The following is a 16,038-nucleotide window of genomic DNA, read 5'->3' on the forward strand; positions in this document are numbered from 1 at the left end:
GGTGATATGTGTCGGGTGCAGGTGTTGGGGGATGGGGTGTTATGGGTGACGGGGCGGGTGTTTGGTGTGGGGTGATGTGGGTCAGGTGCAGGGGTTGGGGGATGGGGTGATATGGGTCGGTTGCAGGTGTTGGGGGATGGGGTGTTATGGGTGACGGGGCAGCTGTTGGGGGATGGGTTGATAAGGGTCAGGAACAGGTGTTGGGGGATGGGGTGTTATGGGTGACGGGGCAGGTGTTGGGGGATGGGCTGATATGGGTCGGGTGCAGGTGTTGGGGGATGGGGTGTTATGGGTGACGTGGCAGGTCCTGGGGGATGGGGTTATAAGGGTCGGGTGCGGGTTTTTGGGGGGTGGGGTGTAATGGGTGACGGGGCGGGTGTTTGGGGATGGGGTGATTTGGGTCGGGTGCAGGTGTTGAGGGATGGGGTCTTATGGGTGACGGGGCGGGTTTTGGAGTTGAGGTGATGAGGGTCAGGTGCGGTTGTTGGGGGGGTGGGGTGTTATGGGTGATGGGGAGGGTGTTGGGTGTGCGGTGATGTGGGTCAGGTGCAGGTGTTGGGGGATGGGGTGATATGGGTCGGGTGCTGGTGTTGGGGGGTGGGGTGTTTTGGGTAACGGGGCTGGTGTTGGGAGGTGGGGTGATATGGGTCGGGTGCAGGTGTTGAGGGATGGGGTGTTATGGGAGACGGGGCAGGTGTTGGGGGATGGGGTGATATGGGTGACGGGGCAGGTGTTGGGGGATGGGCTGATATGGGTCGGGTGCAGGTGTTGGGGGATGGGGTGTTATGGGTGACGGGGCAGGTGTTGGGGGATTGGGTGATAAGGTTCGGGTGCGGGTTTTTGGGGGGTGGGGTGTAATGGGTGACGGGGCGTGTGTTTGGGGATGGGGTGATTTGGGTCGGGTGCAGGTGTTGAGGGATGGGGTCTTATGGGTGACGGGGCGGGTTTTGGAGTTGAGGTGATGAGGGTCGGGTGCGGTTGTTGGGCGGTGGGGTGTTGTGGGTGATGGGGAGGGTGTTGGGTGTGCGGTCATGTGGGTCAGGTGCAGGTGTTGGGGGATGGGGTGATATGGGTCGGGTGCTGGTGTTGGGGGGTGGGGTGTTTTGGTTAACGGGGCGGGTGTTGGGAGGTGGGGTGATATGGGTCGGGTGCAGGTGTTGGGTTATGGGAGACGGGGCAGGTGTTGGGGGATGGGGTGTTATGGGTGACGGGGCAGCTGTTGGGGGATGGGGTGATAAGGGTCGGGTGCGTGTTTTTGGGGGGTGGGGTGTTATGGGTGACGGGGCGGGTGTTTGGGGATGGGGTGATTTGGGTCGGGTGCAGGTAATGAGGGATGGGGTCTTATGGGTGATGGGGCGGGCTTCGGGGTGGAGGTGATGAGGGTCGGGTGCGCTTGTTGGGGGGTGGGGTGTTGTGGGTGATGGGGCGGGTGTTGGGTGTGCGGTGATGTGGGTCAGGTGCAGGGGTTGGGGGATGGGGTGATATGGGTCGGGTGCTGGTGTTGGGGGATGGGGTGTTATGGGTGACGGGGCAGGTGTTGGGGGATGGGGTGAAAAGGGTCGGGTGCGTGTTTTTGGGGAGTGGGTTGTTATGGGTGACGGGGCGGGTGTTGGCAGGTGGGGTGATATGGGTCGGGAACAGGTGTTGGGGGGTGGGGTGATATGGGTCGGGTGCAGGTGTTGGGGGGTGGGGTGTTTTCGGTGATGGGGCGGGTGTTGGGGGGGTGGGTTGATATGCGTAGGGTGCAGGTGTTGGGGGATGGGGTGTTATGGGTGACGTGGCGGGTGTTGGGTGTGGGTGATAAGGGTCGAGTGCGGGTGTGGAGGGGTGGGTTGATATGAGTCGGGTGCAGGTGTTGGGGGATGGGGTGATAAGGGTCGGGTGCAGGTGTGGGGGGATGGGGTGTTATGGGTGACGGGGCGGGTGTTTGGGGATGGGGTGATTTGGGTCGGGTGCAGGTATTGAGGGATGGGGTCTTATGGGTGACGGGGCGGGTTTTGGGGTTCAGGTGATGAGGGTCGGGTGCGGTTGTTGGGGGGTGGGGTGTTATGGGTGACGGGGAGGGTGTTGGGTGTGGGGTGATAAGGGTCGGGTGCGGGTGTTGAGGGTTGGGGTGATATGGGTCGGGTGCAGGTGTTGGGGGATGGGGTGATAAGGGTCGGGTGCAGGTGTGGGAGGATGGGGTGTTATGGGTGACGGGGCGGGTGTTTGGGGATGGGGTGATTTGGGTCGGGTGCAGGTATTCAGGGATGGGGTCTTATGGGTGACGGGGCGGGTTTTGGGGTTCAGGTGATGAGGGTCGGGTGCGGTTGTTGGGGGGTGGGGTGTTATGGGTGATGGGGAGGGTTTTGGGTGTGCGGTGATGTGGGTCAGGTGCAGGTGTTGGGGGATGGGGTGATATGGGTGACGGGGCGGGTGTTGGGGGGCGGGGTGTTTTGGGTAACGGGGCGGGTGTTGGGAGGTGGGGTGATATGGGTCGGGTGCAGGTGTTGGGGGATGGGGTGTTATGGGAGACGGGGCAGGTGTTGGGGGATGGGGTGTTATGGGTGACGGGGCAGGTGTTGGGGGATGGGCTGATATGGGTCGGGTGCAGGTGTTGGGGGATGGGGTGTTATGGGTGACGGGGCGGGTGTTGGGTGTGGGTGATAAGGGTCGGGTGCGGGTGTTGAGGGGTGGGGTGATATGGGTCGGGTACAGGTGTTGGGGGATGGGGTGATAAGGGTCGGGTGCAGGTGTGGGGGGATGGGGTGTTATGGGTGACGGGGCGGGTGTTTGGGGATGGGGTGATTTGGGTCGGGTGCAGGTATTGAGGGATGGGGTCTTATGGGTGACGGGGCGGGTTTTGGGGTTCAGGTGATGAGGGTCGGGTGCGGTTTGTGGGGGGTGGTGTGTTATGGGTGACGGGGCGGGTGTTTGGGGATGGGGTGATTTGGGTCGGGTGCAGGTAATGAGGGATGGGGTCTTATGGGTGATGGGGCGGGCTTCGGGGTGGAGGTGATGAGGGTCGGGTGCGCTTGTTGGGGGGTGGGGTGTTATGGGTGATGGGGCGGGTGTTGGGTGTGCGGTGATGTGGGTCAGGTGCAGGGGTTGGGGGATGGGGTGATATGGGTCGGGTGCTGGTGTTGGGGGATGGGGTGTTATGGGTGACGGGGCAGGTGTTGGGGGATGGGGTGAAAAGGGTCGGGTGCGTGTTTTTGGGGAGTGGGTTGTTATGGGTGACGGGGCGGGTGTTGGCGGGTGGGGTGATATGGGTCGGGAACAGGTGTTGGGGGGTGGGGTGATATGGGTCGGGTGCAGGTGTTGGGGGGTGGGGTGTTTTCGGTGATGGGGCGGGTGTTGGGGGGGTGGGTTGATATGCGTAGGGTGCAGGTGTTGGGGGATGGGGTGTTATGGGTGACGTGGCGGGTGTTGGGTGTGGGTGATAAGGGTCGAGTGCGGGTGTGGAGGGGTGGGTTGATATGAGTCGGGTGCAGGTGTTGGGGGATGGGGTGATAAGGGTCGGGTGCAGGTGTGGGGGGATGGGGTGTTATGGGTGACGGGGCGGGTGTTTGGGGATGGGGTGATTTGGGTCGGGTGCAGGTATTGAGGGATGGGGTCTTATGGGTGACGGGACGGGTTTTGGGGTTCAGGTGATGAGGGTCGGGTGCGGTTGTTGGGGGGTGGGGTGTTATGGGTGACGGGGAGGGTGTTGGGTGTGGGGTGATAAGGGTCGGGTGCGGGTGTTGAGGGTTGGGGTGATATGGGTCGGGTGCAGGTGTTGGGGGATGGGGTGATAAGGGTCGGGTGCAGGTGTGGGAGGATGGGGTGTTATGGGTGACGGGGCGGGTGTTTGGGGATGGGGTGATTTGGGTCGGGTGCAGGTATTCAGGGATGGGGTCTTATGGGTGACGGGGCGGGTTTTGGGGTTCAGGTGATGAGGGTCGGGTGCGGTTGTTGGGGGGTGGGGTGTTATGGGTGATGGGGAGGGTTTTGGGTGTGCGGTGATGTGGGTCAGGTGCAGGTGTTGGGGGATGGGGTGATATGGGTGACGGGGCGGGTGTTGGGGGGCGGGGTGTTTTGGGTAACGGGGCGGGTGTTGGGAGGTGGGGTGATATGGGTCGGGTGCAGGTGTTGGGGGATGGGGTGTTATGGGAGACGGGGCAGGTGTTGGGGGATGGGGTGTTATGGGTGACGGGGCAGGTGTTGGGGGATGGGCTGATATGGGTCGGGTGCAGGTGTTGGGGGATGGGGTGTTATGGGTGACGGGGCGGGTGTTGGGTGTGGGTGATAAGGGTCGGGTGCGGGTGTTGAGGGGTGGGGTGATATGGGTCGGGTACAGGTGTTGGGGGATGGGGTGATAAGGGTCGGGTGCAGGTGTGGGGGGATGGGGTGTTATGGGTGACGGGGCGGGTGTTTGGGGATGGGGTGATTTGGGTCGGGTGCAGGTATTGAGGGATGGGGTCTTATGGGTGACGGGGCGGGTTTTGGGGTTCAGGTGATGAGGGTCGGGTGCGGTTTGTGGGGGGTGGTGTGTTATGGGTGACGGGGCAGGTGTTGGGTGTGGGGTGATAAGGGTCTTGTGCGGGTGTTGAGGGGTGGGGTGATATGTGTCGGGTGCAGGTGTTGAGGGATGGGGTGTTATGGGTGACGGGGCGGGTGTTGGGTGTGGGGTGATAAGGGTCGGGTGCGGTTGTTGGGGGGTGGGGTGTTATGGGTGATGGGGAGGGTGTTGGGTGTGCGGTGATGTGGGTCAGGTGCAGGTGTTGGGGGATGGGGTGATATGGGTCGGGTGCTGGTGTTGGGGGGTGGGGTGTTTTGGGTAACGGGGCGGGTGTTGGGAGGTGGGGTGATATGGGTCGGGTGCAGGTGTTGGGGGATGGGGTGTTATGGGTGACGGGGCAGGTGTTGGGGCATGGGGTGATAAGGGTCGGGAGCGGAGTTTTTGGGGGCTGGGGTGTTATGGGTGACGGGGCGGCTGTTTGGGGTTGGGGTGATTTGGGTCGGGTGCAGGTGTTGAGGGATGGGGTCTTATGGGTGACGGGGCGGGTTTTGGAGTTGAGGTGATGAGGGTCGGGTGCGGTTGTTGGGGGGTGGGGTGTTATGGGTGATGGGGAGGGTGTTGGGTGTGCGGTCATGTGGGTCAGGTGCAGGTGTTGGGGGATGGGGTGATATGGGTCGGGTGCTGGTGTTGGGGGGTGGGGTGTTTTGGGTTACGGGGCGGGTGTTGGGAGGTGGGGTGATATGGGTCGAGTGCAGGTGTTGGGGGATGGGGTGTTATGGGAGACGGGGCAGGTGTTGGGGGATGGGGTGTTATGGGTGACGGGGCAGGTGTTGGGGGATGGGCTGATATGGGTCGGGTGCAGGTGTTGGGGATGGGGTGATATGGGTGACGAGGCAGGTGTTGGGGGATGAGGTGATAAGGGTCGGGTGCATGTTTTTGGGGGGTGGGGTGTTATGGGTGACGGGGCAGGTGTTGGGGGATGGGCTGATATGGGTCGGGTGCAGGTGTTGGGGGATGGGGTGTTATGGGTGACGGGGCGGGTGTTTGGGGATGGGGTAATTTGGGTCGGGTGCAGGTATTGAGGGATGGGGTCTTATGGGTGACGGGGCGGGTTTTGGGGTTCAGGTGATGAGGGTCGGGTGCGGTTGTTGGGGGGTGGGGTGTTATGGGTGATGGGGAGGGTGTTGGGTGTGCGGTGATGTGGGTCAGGTGCAGGTGTTGGGGGATGGGGTGATATGGGTGACGGGGCGGGTGTTGGGGGGCGGGGTGTTTTGGGTAACGGGGCGGGTGTTGGGAGGTGGGGTGATATGGGTCGGGTGCAGGTGTTGGGGGATGGGGTGTTATGGGAGACGGGGCAGGTGTTGGGGGATGGGGTGTTATGGGTGACGGGGCAGGTGTTGGGGGATGGGCTGATATGGGTCGGGTGCAGGTGTTGGGGGATGGGGTGTTATGGGTGACGGGGCGGGTGTTGGGTGTGGGTGATAAGGGTCGGGTGCGGGTGTTGAGGGGTGGGGTGATATGGGTCGGGTACAGGTGTTGGGGGATGGGGTGATAAGGGTCGGGTGCAGGTGTGGGGGGATGGGGTGTTATGGGTGACGGGGCGGGTGTTTGGGGATGGGGTGATTTGGGTCGGGTGCAGGTATTGAGGGATGGGGTCTTATGGGTGACGGGGCGGGTTTTGGGGTTCAGGTGATGAGGGTCGGGTGCGGTTTGTGGGGGGTGGTGTGTTATGGGTGACGGGGCGGGTGTTGGGTGTGGGGTGATAAGGGTCTTGTGCGGGTGTTGAGGGGTGGGGTGATATGTGTCGGGTGCAGGTGTTGAGGGATGGGGTGTTATGGGTGACGGGGCGGGTGTTGGGTGTGGGGTGATAAGGGTCGGGTGCGGTTGTTGGGGGGTGGGGTGTTATGGGTGATGGGGAGGGTGTTGGGTGTGCGGTGATGTGGGTCAGGTGCAGGTGTTGGGGGATGGGGTGATATGGGTCGGGTGCTGGTGTTGGGGTGTGGGGTGTTTTGGGTAACGGGGCGGGTGTTGGGAGGTGGGGTGATATGGGTCGGGTGCAGGTGTTGGGGGATGGGGTGTTATGGGTGACGGGGCAGGTGTTGGGGCATGGGGTGATAAGGGTCGGGAGCGGAGTTTTTGGGGGCTGGGGTGTTATGGGTGACGGGGCGGCTGTTTGGGGTTGGGGTGATTTGGGTCGGGTGCAGGTGTTGAGGGATGGGGTCTTATGGGTGACGGGGCGGGTTTTGGAGTTGAGGTGATGAGGGTCGGGTGCGGTTGTTGGGGGGTGGGGTGTTATGGGTGATGGGGAGGGTGTTGGGTGTGCGGTCATGTGGGTCATGTGCAGGTGTTGGGGGATGGGGTGATATGGGTCGGGTGCTGGTGTTGGGGGGTGGGGTGTTTTGGGTTACGGGGCGGGTGTTGGGAGGTGGGGTGATATGGGTCGAGTGCAGGTGTTGGGGGATGGGGTGTTATGGGAGACGGGGCAGGTGTTGGGGGATGGGGTGTTATGGGTGACGGGGCAGGTGTTGGGGGATGGGCTGATATGGGTCGGGTGCAGGTGTTGGGGATGGGGTGATATGGGTGATGAGGCAGGTGTTGGGGGATGAGGTGTTAAGGGTCGGGTGCATGTTTTTGGGGGGTGGGGTGTTATGGGTGACGGGGCAGGTGTTGGGGGATGGGCTGATATGGGTCGGGTGCAGGTGTTGGGGGATGGGGTGTTATGGGTGACGGGGCGGGTGTTGGGTGTGGGTGATAAGGGTCGGGTGCGGGTGTTGAGGGGTGGGGTGATATGGGTCGGGTACAGGTGTTGGGGGATGGGGTGATAAGGGTCGGGTGCAGGTGTTGGGGGATGGGGTGATAAGGGTCGGGTGCAGGTGTTGGGGTGTAGGGTGTTTTGGGTGATGGGTCGGATGTTCGGGGAAGGGGTGTTTTGGGTGACGGGGCGGGTGTTGAGTGGTGGGGTGATATGGGTCGGGTGCAGGTGTTGGGGGATAGGGTGTTATGGGTGACGGGGCAGGTGTTGGGGGATGGAGTGATAATTGTCGGGTGCGGGTTTTTGGGGGTTGGGGTGATAAAGGTCGGGGCGGGTGTTGGGAGGTGGGGTGATATGGGCTGGGTGAAGTTGTTGGGGGATGGGGTGTTTTGGGTGACGGGGCAGGTGTTGGGGGATGGGGTGATAAGGGTCGGGTGCGGGTTTTTGGGGGGTGGGGTATTATGGGTGACGGGGCGGGTGTTGAGTGGTGGGGTGACATGGGTCGGGTGCAGGTGTTGGGAGATGGGGTGATAAGGGTCGGGTGCGGGTGTTTGGGGGGTGGGGTGTTATGGGTGACGGGGCGGGTGTTTGGGGTGGGGTGATATGGGTCGGTTACAGGGGTTGGGGGATGGCGTGATATGGGTCGGGTGCAGGTGTTGGGGGGTGGGGTGTTTTGGGTGACGGGGCGGGTGTTGTGGGGTGCGGTGTTATGGGTGACGGGGCGGGTGATGGGGGGTAGGGTGTTTTGGGTGATGGGTCGGATGTTCGGGGAAGGGGTGTTTTGGGTGACGGGGCGGGTGTTGAGTGGTGGGGTGATATGGGTCGGGTGCAGGTGTTGGGGGATGGGGTGTTATGGGTGACGGGGCAGGTGTTGGAGGATGGGGTGATAAGGGTCGGGTGCGGGTGTTTGGGGGGTGGGGTGTTATGGGTGACGGGGCGGGTGTTTGGGGTGGGGTGATATGGGTCGGTTACAGGGGTTGGGGGATGGCGTGATATGGGTCGGGTGCAGGTGTTGGGGGGTGGGGTGTTTTGGGTGACGGGGCGGGTGTTGAGTGGTGGGGTGACATGGGTCGGGTGCAGGTGTTGGGAGATGGGGTGATAAGGGTCGGGTGCGGGTGTTTGGGGGGTGGGGTGTTATGGGTGACGGGGCGGGTGTTTGGGGTGGGGTGATATGGGTCGGTTACAGGGGTTGGGGGATGGCGTGATATGGGTCGGGTGCAGGTGTTGCTGGGTGGGGTGTTTTGGGTGACGGGGCGGGTGTTGTGGGGTGCGGTGTTATGGGTGACGGGGCGGGTGATGGGGGGTAGGGTGTTTTGGGTGATGGGTCGGATGTTCGGGGAGGGGTGTTTTGGGTGACGGGGCGGGTGTTGAGTGGTGGGGTGATATGGGTTGGGTGCAGGTGTTGGGGGATGGGGTGTTATGGGTGACGGGGCAGGTGTTGGAGGATGGGGTGATAAGGGTCGGGTGCGGGTGTTTGGGGGGTGGGGTGTTATGGGTGACGGGGCGGGTGTTTGGGGTGGGGTGATATGGGTCGGGTACAGGTGTTGGGGGATGGCGCGATATGGGTCGGGTGCAGGTGTTGGGGGGTGGGGTGTTTTGGGTAACGGGGCGGGTGTTGGGTATGGGGTGATATGGGTCGGTTGCAGGTGTTGGGGGATGGGGAGTTTTGGGTGATGGGTCGGTTGTTCGGGGATGGGGTGTTTTGGGTGACGGGGCGGATGTTGGGGGATGGGCTGTTTTGGGTGACGGGGCGGATATTGGGGGATGGGGGTGTTTTCTGTGACGAGGCGGGTGTTGGGGAGTGGGGTCATATGGGTCAGGTACAGGTGTTGGGGGACGGGGTGATATGGGTCGGGTGCAGGTGTTGGGGGATGGGGTGTTATGGGTGACGGGGCGGGTTTTGGGTGTGCGGTGATGTGGGTCAGGTGCAGGGGTTGGGGGATGGGGTGATATGGGTCGGGTGCTGGTTTTGGGGGGTGGGGTGTTTTGGGTGACGGGGCGGGTGTTGGGAGGTGGGGTGATATGGGTCGGGTGCAGGTGTTGGGGGATGGGGTGTTATGGGTGATGGGGCAGGTGTTGGGGGATGGGGTGATAAGGGTCGGGTGCGTGTTTTTGGGGGGTGGGGTGTTATGGGTGACGGGGCGGGTGTTGGGTGGTGGGGTGATATGGGTCGGGAACAGGTGTTGGGGGATGGGGTCGTATGGGTCGGGTGCAGGTGTTGGGGGGTGGGGTGATATGGGTCGGGTGCAGGTGTTGGTGGGTGGGGTGCTTTCGGTGACGGGGCGGGTGTTGGGGGGTGGGTTGATATGGGTAGGGTACAGGTGTTGGGGGATGGGGTGTTATGGGTGACGGGGCGGGTGTTGGGTGTGAAGTGATAAGGGTCGGGTGCGGGTGTTGAGGGGTGGGTTGATATGGGTCGGGTACAGGTATTGGGGGATGGGGTGATAAGGGTCGGGTGCAGGTATTCAGGGATGGGGTTTTATGGGTGACGGGGCGGGTGTTGGGTGTGCGGTGATATGGGTCGGGTACAGGTGTTGGGGGATGGGGTGATATGGGTCGGGTGCAGGTTTGGGGGGTGGGGTGTTGTGGGTCACGGGGCGGGTGTTGGGGAGTTGGGAGATATGGGTCGGGGCGGGTGTTCGGGGGTGGGGTGATTTGGGTTGGGTGCAGGTGTTGGGGGATGGAGTCTTTTGGGTGACGGGGCAGATGTTGGGGGATGGGGTGTTTTGGGTGATGGCGCGGATGTTGGGGAATGGGGTGTTTTGGGTAACGGGGTGGATGTTGGATGGTGGGGTGTTATGGGTGACGGGGCGGGTTTTGGGGGGTGGGGTGACACCGGTCGGGTGCGGGTGTTGGGGGTGGGGTGATATGGGTAACGGGGCGGGTGTTGGGGGGGGGTGTTATTTGTGATGGGGCGGGTGTTGGGAGGTGGGGTGATATGGGCTGGGTAAAGTTGTTGGGGGATGGGGTGTTTTGGGTGACGGGGCGGATGTTGGGGGATGGGGTGTTTTGGGTGACGGGGCGGATATTGGGGGATGGGGTGTTTTTGGTGACGAGGCGGGGGTTGGGGGGTGGGGTGATATGGGTCGGGTACAGGTGTTGGGGAATGGGGTGATATGGGTCGGGTGCAGGTTTGGGGGGTGGGGTGTTTTGGGTGGCGGGGCGGGTGTTGGGGGGTGGGGTGTTATGGGTGACGGGGCAGGTGTTGGGGGCGGGGTGATGTGGGTTGGGTGCTGGTGTTGGGGGATGGGGTGTTTTCGGAGACGGGGCGGATATTGGGGGATGGGGTGTTTTGGGTGACGGGGTGGATGTTGGGGGATGGGGTGTTTAGGGTGACGGGGCGGGTGCTGTGTATGGGGTGATATGGGTCGGGTACAGGTGTTGGGGAATGGGGTGATATGGGTCGGGTGCAGGTTTGGGGGGTGGGGTGTTTTGGGTGTCGGGGCGGGTGTTGGGGGGTGGGGTGTTATGGGTGACGGGGCAGGTGTTGGGGGCGGGGTGATATGGGTTGGGTGCTGGTGTTGGGGGATGGGGTGTTTTCGGAGACGGGGCGGATATTGGGGGATGGGGTGTTTTGGGTGACGGGGCGGATGTTGGGGGATGGGGTGTTTAGGGTGACGGGGTGGGTGTTGGGGATGGGGTGTTATGGGTGACGGGGAGGGTGTTGGGAGATGGGGTGATAAGGGTCGGGTACGGGTATTGGTGGGTGGGGTGTTAGGGTGACGGGGCGGGTGTTGGGGATGGAGTGATATGGGTCGGTTGCAGGTGTTGGGGGATGGGGTGATATGGGTCGGGTGCAGGTGTTCGGTCATGGTTTGTTTTGGGTGACGGGGCGGGTGTTGGGTATGGGGTGATATGGGCCGGTTGAGGTGTTGGGGGATGGGGAGTTTTGGGTGACGGGGCGGGTTGTTGTGGGGTGCAGTGTTATGGGTGACGGGGCGGGTTTTGGGGGGTAGGGTGGTTTGGGTGATGGGTCGGATGTTCGGGGAAGTGGTGTTTTGGGTGACTGGGCGGGTGTTGAGTGGTGGGGTGATATGGGTCGGGTGCAGGTTTTGGGGGATGGGGTGTTATGGGTGACGGGGCAGGTGTTGGGGGATGGGGTGATAAGGGTCGGGTGCGGGTTTTTGTGGGGGGTGTTACGGGTGACGGGGCGGGTGTTGGGGGGTGGGGTGATATCGGTTGGGAACAGGTGTTGGGGGACGGGGTCGTATGGGTCGGGTGGAGGTGTTGGGGGGTGGGGTGATATGGGTCTGGTGGAGGTGTTGGTGGTGGGGTGTTTTGGGTGACGGGGCGGGTGTTGGGGGCTGGGGTGTTATGGGTGACGGGGCGGGTGTTGGGTGTGCGGTGATGTGGGTCAGGTTCAGGTGTTGGGGATGGGGTGATATGGGTTGGGTGCAGGTGTTGGGGGATGGGGTGATATGGGTCGGGTGCAGGTGTTCGGTGGTGGGGTGTTATGGGTTACGGGGCGGGTGTTGGGAGATTGGGTGATAAGGGTGGGCTGAGGGTGTTGGGGGTTGGGGTGTTTTGGGTGACGGGGCGGGTGTTCGGGGGTGGGGTGTTTTGGGTGATGGGGCGGATGTTGGGGGGTGTGGTGATATGGGTTGGGTGCAGGTGTTGGGGGATGGGGTGTTTTGGCTGACGGGGCGGATGTTGGGGGATGGGGTGTTTCGTGTGACGGGGCGGATGTTGGGGGATGGAGTGTCTTGGGTGGCGGGGCGGGTGTTGGCGGTGAGGTGATATAGGTCGGGTACAGGTGTTGGGTGATGGGGTGATGTGGGTCGGGTGCAGGTTTGGGGGGTGGGGTGTTGTGGGTCACGGGGCGGGTGTTGGGGAGTTGGGAGATATGGGTCGGGGAGGGTGTTCGGGGGTGGGGTGATTTGGGTTGGGTGCAGGTGTTGGGGGATGGAGTCTTTTGGGTGACGGGGCAGATGTTGGGGGATGGGGTGTTCTGGGTCATGGCGCGGATGTTGGGGAATGGGGTGTTTTGGGTAGCGGGGTGGATGTTGGATGGTGGGGTGTTATGGGTAACGGGGCGGGTGTTGGGGGGTGGGGTGACACGGGTCGGGTGCGGGTGTTGGGGGGTGGGGTGTTTTGGTTGACTGGGCGGCTGTTGGGGGGTGGGGTGATATGGGTCGGGTGCAGGTGTTGGGGGATGGGTTGTTTTGGGTGAGGGGGCGAGTGTTGGGGGTGGTGTGTTTTGGGTGATGGGGCGGGTGTTGGGGGATGGGGTGATAAGAGTGGGGTGCGGGTGTTGGGGGTGGGTTTTTTTGGGTGACGGGGCAGGTGTTGGAGCCTGGGGTGATAAGGGTCGGGTGCGGGTGTTGGGGGGGGTATGGTGTTTTGGGTGACGGGGTGGGTGTTGGAGGTGGAGTGTTCTGGGTGACGGGGCGGGTGTTGGGGGGTGGGGTGTTATGGGTCAGGTGCGGGTGTTGGGGGATGAGGTGATATGGGTGACGGGGCGGGTGTTGCGGGGTGGGGTGATAAGGGTCGGGTGCGGGTGTTGGGGGGTGGGGTGTTTAGGGTGACGGGGCGGATGTTGGAGGATGAGGTGTTTTGGGTGACGGGGCGGGTGTTGGGGGATGGGGTGATAGAGGTTGGGTGAGGGTGTTGGTGGGTGGGGTGTTATGGGTGATGGGGCGGGTGTTGGGGCTGAGGTGATATGGGTCGGGTACAGGTGTTGCGGGATAGGGTGATATGGTTAGGGTGCAGGTGTTGGGGGATGGGGTGTTTTGGTTGACTGGGCGGCTGTTGGGGGGTGGGGTGATATGTGTCGGGTGCAGGTGTTGGGGGATGGGTTGTTTTGGGTGAGGGGGCGAGTGTTGGGGGTGGTGTGTTTTGGGTGATGGGGCGGGTGTTGGGGGATGGGGTGATAAGAGTGGGGTGCGGGTGTTGGGGGTGGGTTTTTTTGGGTGACGGGGCAGGTGTTGGAGCCTGGGGTGATAAGGGTCGGGTGCGGGTGTTGGGGGGGTATGGTGTTTTGGGTGACGGGGTGGGTGTTGGAGGTGGAGTGTTCTGGGTGACGGGGCGGGTGTTGGGGGGTGGGGTGTTATGGGTCAGGTGCGGGTGTTGGGGGATGAGGTGATATGGGTGACGGGGCGGGTGTTGCGGGGTGGGGTGATAAGGGTCGGGTGCGGGTGTTGGGGGGTGGGGTGTTTAGGGTGACGGGGCGGATGTTGGAGGATGAGGTGTTTTGGGTGACGGGGCGGGTGTTGGGGGATGGGGTGATAAAGGTTGGGTGAGGGTGTTGGTGGGTGGGGTGTTATGGGTGATGGGGCGGGTGTTGGGGCTGAGGTGATATGGGTCGGGTACAGGTGTTGCGGGATAGGGTGATATGGTTAGGGTGCAGGTGTTGGGGGATGGGGTGTTATGGGTGACGGGGCGGGTGTTCGTGGATGGGGTGATAAGGGTCGGGTGCGGGTGTTGGGGGGTGGGGTGTTATGCGTGACGTGGCGGGTGTTGGGCGTGGGGTGATATGGTTCGGGTACAGGTTTTGGGGGATGGGGTGATACGGGTCGGGTGCAGGTGTTGGGGGGTGGGGTGTTTTGGGTGGCGAGGCGGGTGTTGGAGGTCGGGTGTTTTGGGTGACGGGGCGGGTGTTGGGGGGTGGGGTGTTATGGGTTGGGTGCGTGTGTTGGGTGATGAGGTGATATGGTTGATGGGGCGGGTGTTGTGGGGTGGGGTGATAAGGGTCGGTTGCGGGTGTTGGGGGGTGGGGTGTTATGGGTGACGGGGCGGGTGTTGGGGGATGGGGTGTTTTGGGTGACGGGGCGGGTGTTGGGGGGTGGGGTGATAAGGGTCGGGTGCGGGTGTTGGGGTGTGGGCTGTTATGGGTGACGGGGCGGATGTTGGGGGTGGGGTGACATGGGTCGGGTGCAGGTGTTGGGGGATGGGGTGTTTTGCGTGACGGGGCGGGTGTTGGGGGATGGGGTGATAAGGGTCGGGTGCGGGTGTTGGTGGGTGGGGTGTTATGGGTGATGGGGCGGTGAGGTGATATGGGTCGGGTACTGGTGTTGGGGGATGGGGTGATATTGTTCGGGTGCAGGTGTTGGGGGATGGGGTGTTATGGGTGACGGGGCGGGTGTTCGTGAATAGGGTGATAAGGCTCGGGTGCGGGTGTTGTAGGGTGGGTTGTTATGCGTGACAGGGCGGGTGTTAGGGGTGGGGTGATATGGGTCGGGTACAGGTTTTGGGGGATGGGGTGATATGGGTCGGGTGCAGTTGTTGGGGCATAGGGTGTTTTGGGTGACGGGGCAGGTGTTGGGGTATGGGTTGATACAGGTCGGGTGCGGGTGTTGGGGGATGGGGTGATAAGGGTCGGGTGCGGGTGTTGGGGGTGGGGTGTTATGGGTGATGGGGTGGGTGTTGGGGATGGGGTGATATGGGTCGGGTGAAGGTGTTGGGGGGTGGGGTGTTTTGGGTGGCGTGGCGGGTGTTGGAGGTGGGGTGTTTTGGTTGATGGGGCGGGTGTTGGGGGGTGGGGTGTTATGGGTCAGGTGCGGGTGTTGGGGGATGAGGTGATATGGGTGACGGGGCGGGTGTTGGGGGGTGGGGTGATAAGGGTCGGTTGCGGGTGTTGGGGGGTGGGGTGTTATGGGTGACGGGGCGGGTGTTGGGGGTGGGGTGATATGGGTCGGGTTCAGGTGTTGGGGGATTTGTTGTTTAGGGTGACGGGGCGGATGTTGGGGGATGGGGTGTTGTGGGTGACGTGGCGGGTGTTGGGGGGTGGGGTGTTGTAGGTAGGGGGAGGGTGTTGGGGGTGGGGTGTTATGGGTAACGGGGCGGATGTTGGGGGGAATGGTGTTTTGGGTCAGGGGCGGGTGTTTGGGGGGTGGGGTGTTATGGTTCAGTGACGTGTGTTTGGGGGTGGGGTGTTATGGGTGACGGGGCGGGTGTTGGCGTCGGGTGTTATGGGTAGCGGGGCGGGTACTGGGGGGTAGGGTGTTATCGGTCGGGGGCGGGTGTTGGGAGTGGAGTGTTTTGGGTGACGGGGTGGGTGTTGTGGGGTGGGGTGATATGGGTCGGGTGCGGGTGTTGGAGGGTGGGGTGTTGTGGGTGACATGGCGGGTGTTGGGGGGTGGGGTGTTATAGGTAGGGGGAGGGTGTTGGGGTTGGGGTGTTATAGGTAACGGGGCGGATGTTGGGGGGAATGGTGTTTTGGGTCGGGGCGGATGTTGGGGGGTGGGGTGTTATGGTTCAGTGACGTGTGTTTGGGGGTGGGGTGTTATGGGTGACAGGGCGGGTGTTGGCGTTGGGTGTTATGGGTAGCGGGGCGGGTACTGGGGGGTAGGGTGTTATCGGTTGGGGGCGGGTGTTGGGAGTGGAGTGTTTTGGGTGACGGGGTGGGTGTTGGGGGGTGGGGTGATATTGGTCGGGGCGGGTGTTGGGGGGTTGGGTGTTATGGATGACGTGGCTGGTTTTGGGGAGTGGGGTGTTATGGGTAGGGGCGGGTCTTGGGGGGTGGGGTGTTATGGGTGAAGGGGTGGGTGTTTGGGGGGTGGGTTGTTATTGGTCTGGGGCGGGTGGTTGGGGGAGCTGTGTTATGGGCGACGGGGCGGATGCTGGGGGGTAGGGTGATATGGGTCGCGTGCAGATGTTTGGGGGGTGGGGTGTTATGGCTGACGTGGCGGGTTTTGGGGGGTGGGGTGTTTTGGGTCTGGGGCAGATGTTTGGGGGCGTGGTGTTATGGGTGATGTGGGGGGTGTTGGGGGGTCGGGTGTTATGGCTCCGGGGCGGATGTTTGGGGGTGGGGTGTTATGGGTGACAGGGCAGGTATTGGGGAGTGGGGTGTTCTGGGTCGGGGGTGGGT

The sequence above is a fragment of the Carettochelys insculpta genome, chromosome 17 (genome assembly GCF_033958435.1).
Source record: "Carettochelys insculpta isolate YL-2023 chromosome 17, ASM3395843v1, whole genome shotgun sequence".
Classification (NCBI taxonomy): domain Eukaryota; kingdom Metazoa; phylum Chordata; order Testudines; family Carettochelyidae; genus Carettochelys; species Carettochelys insculpta.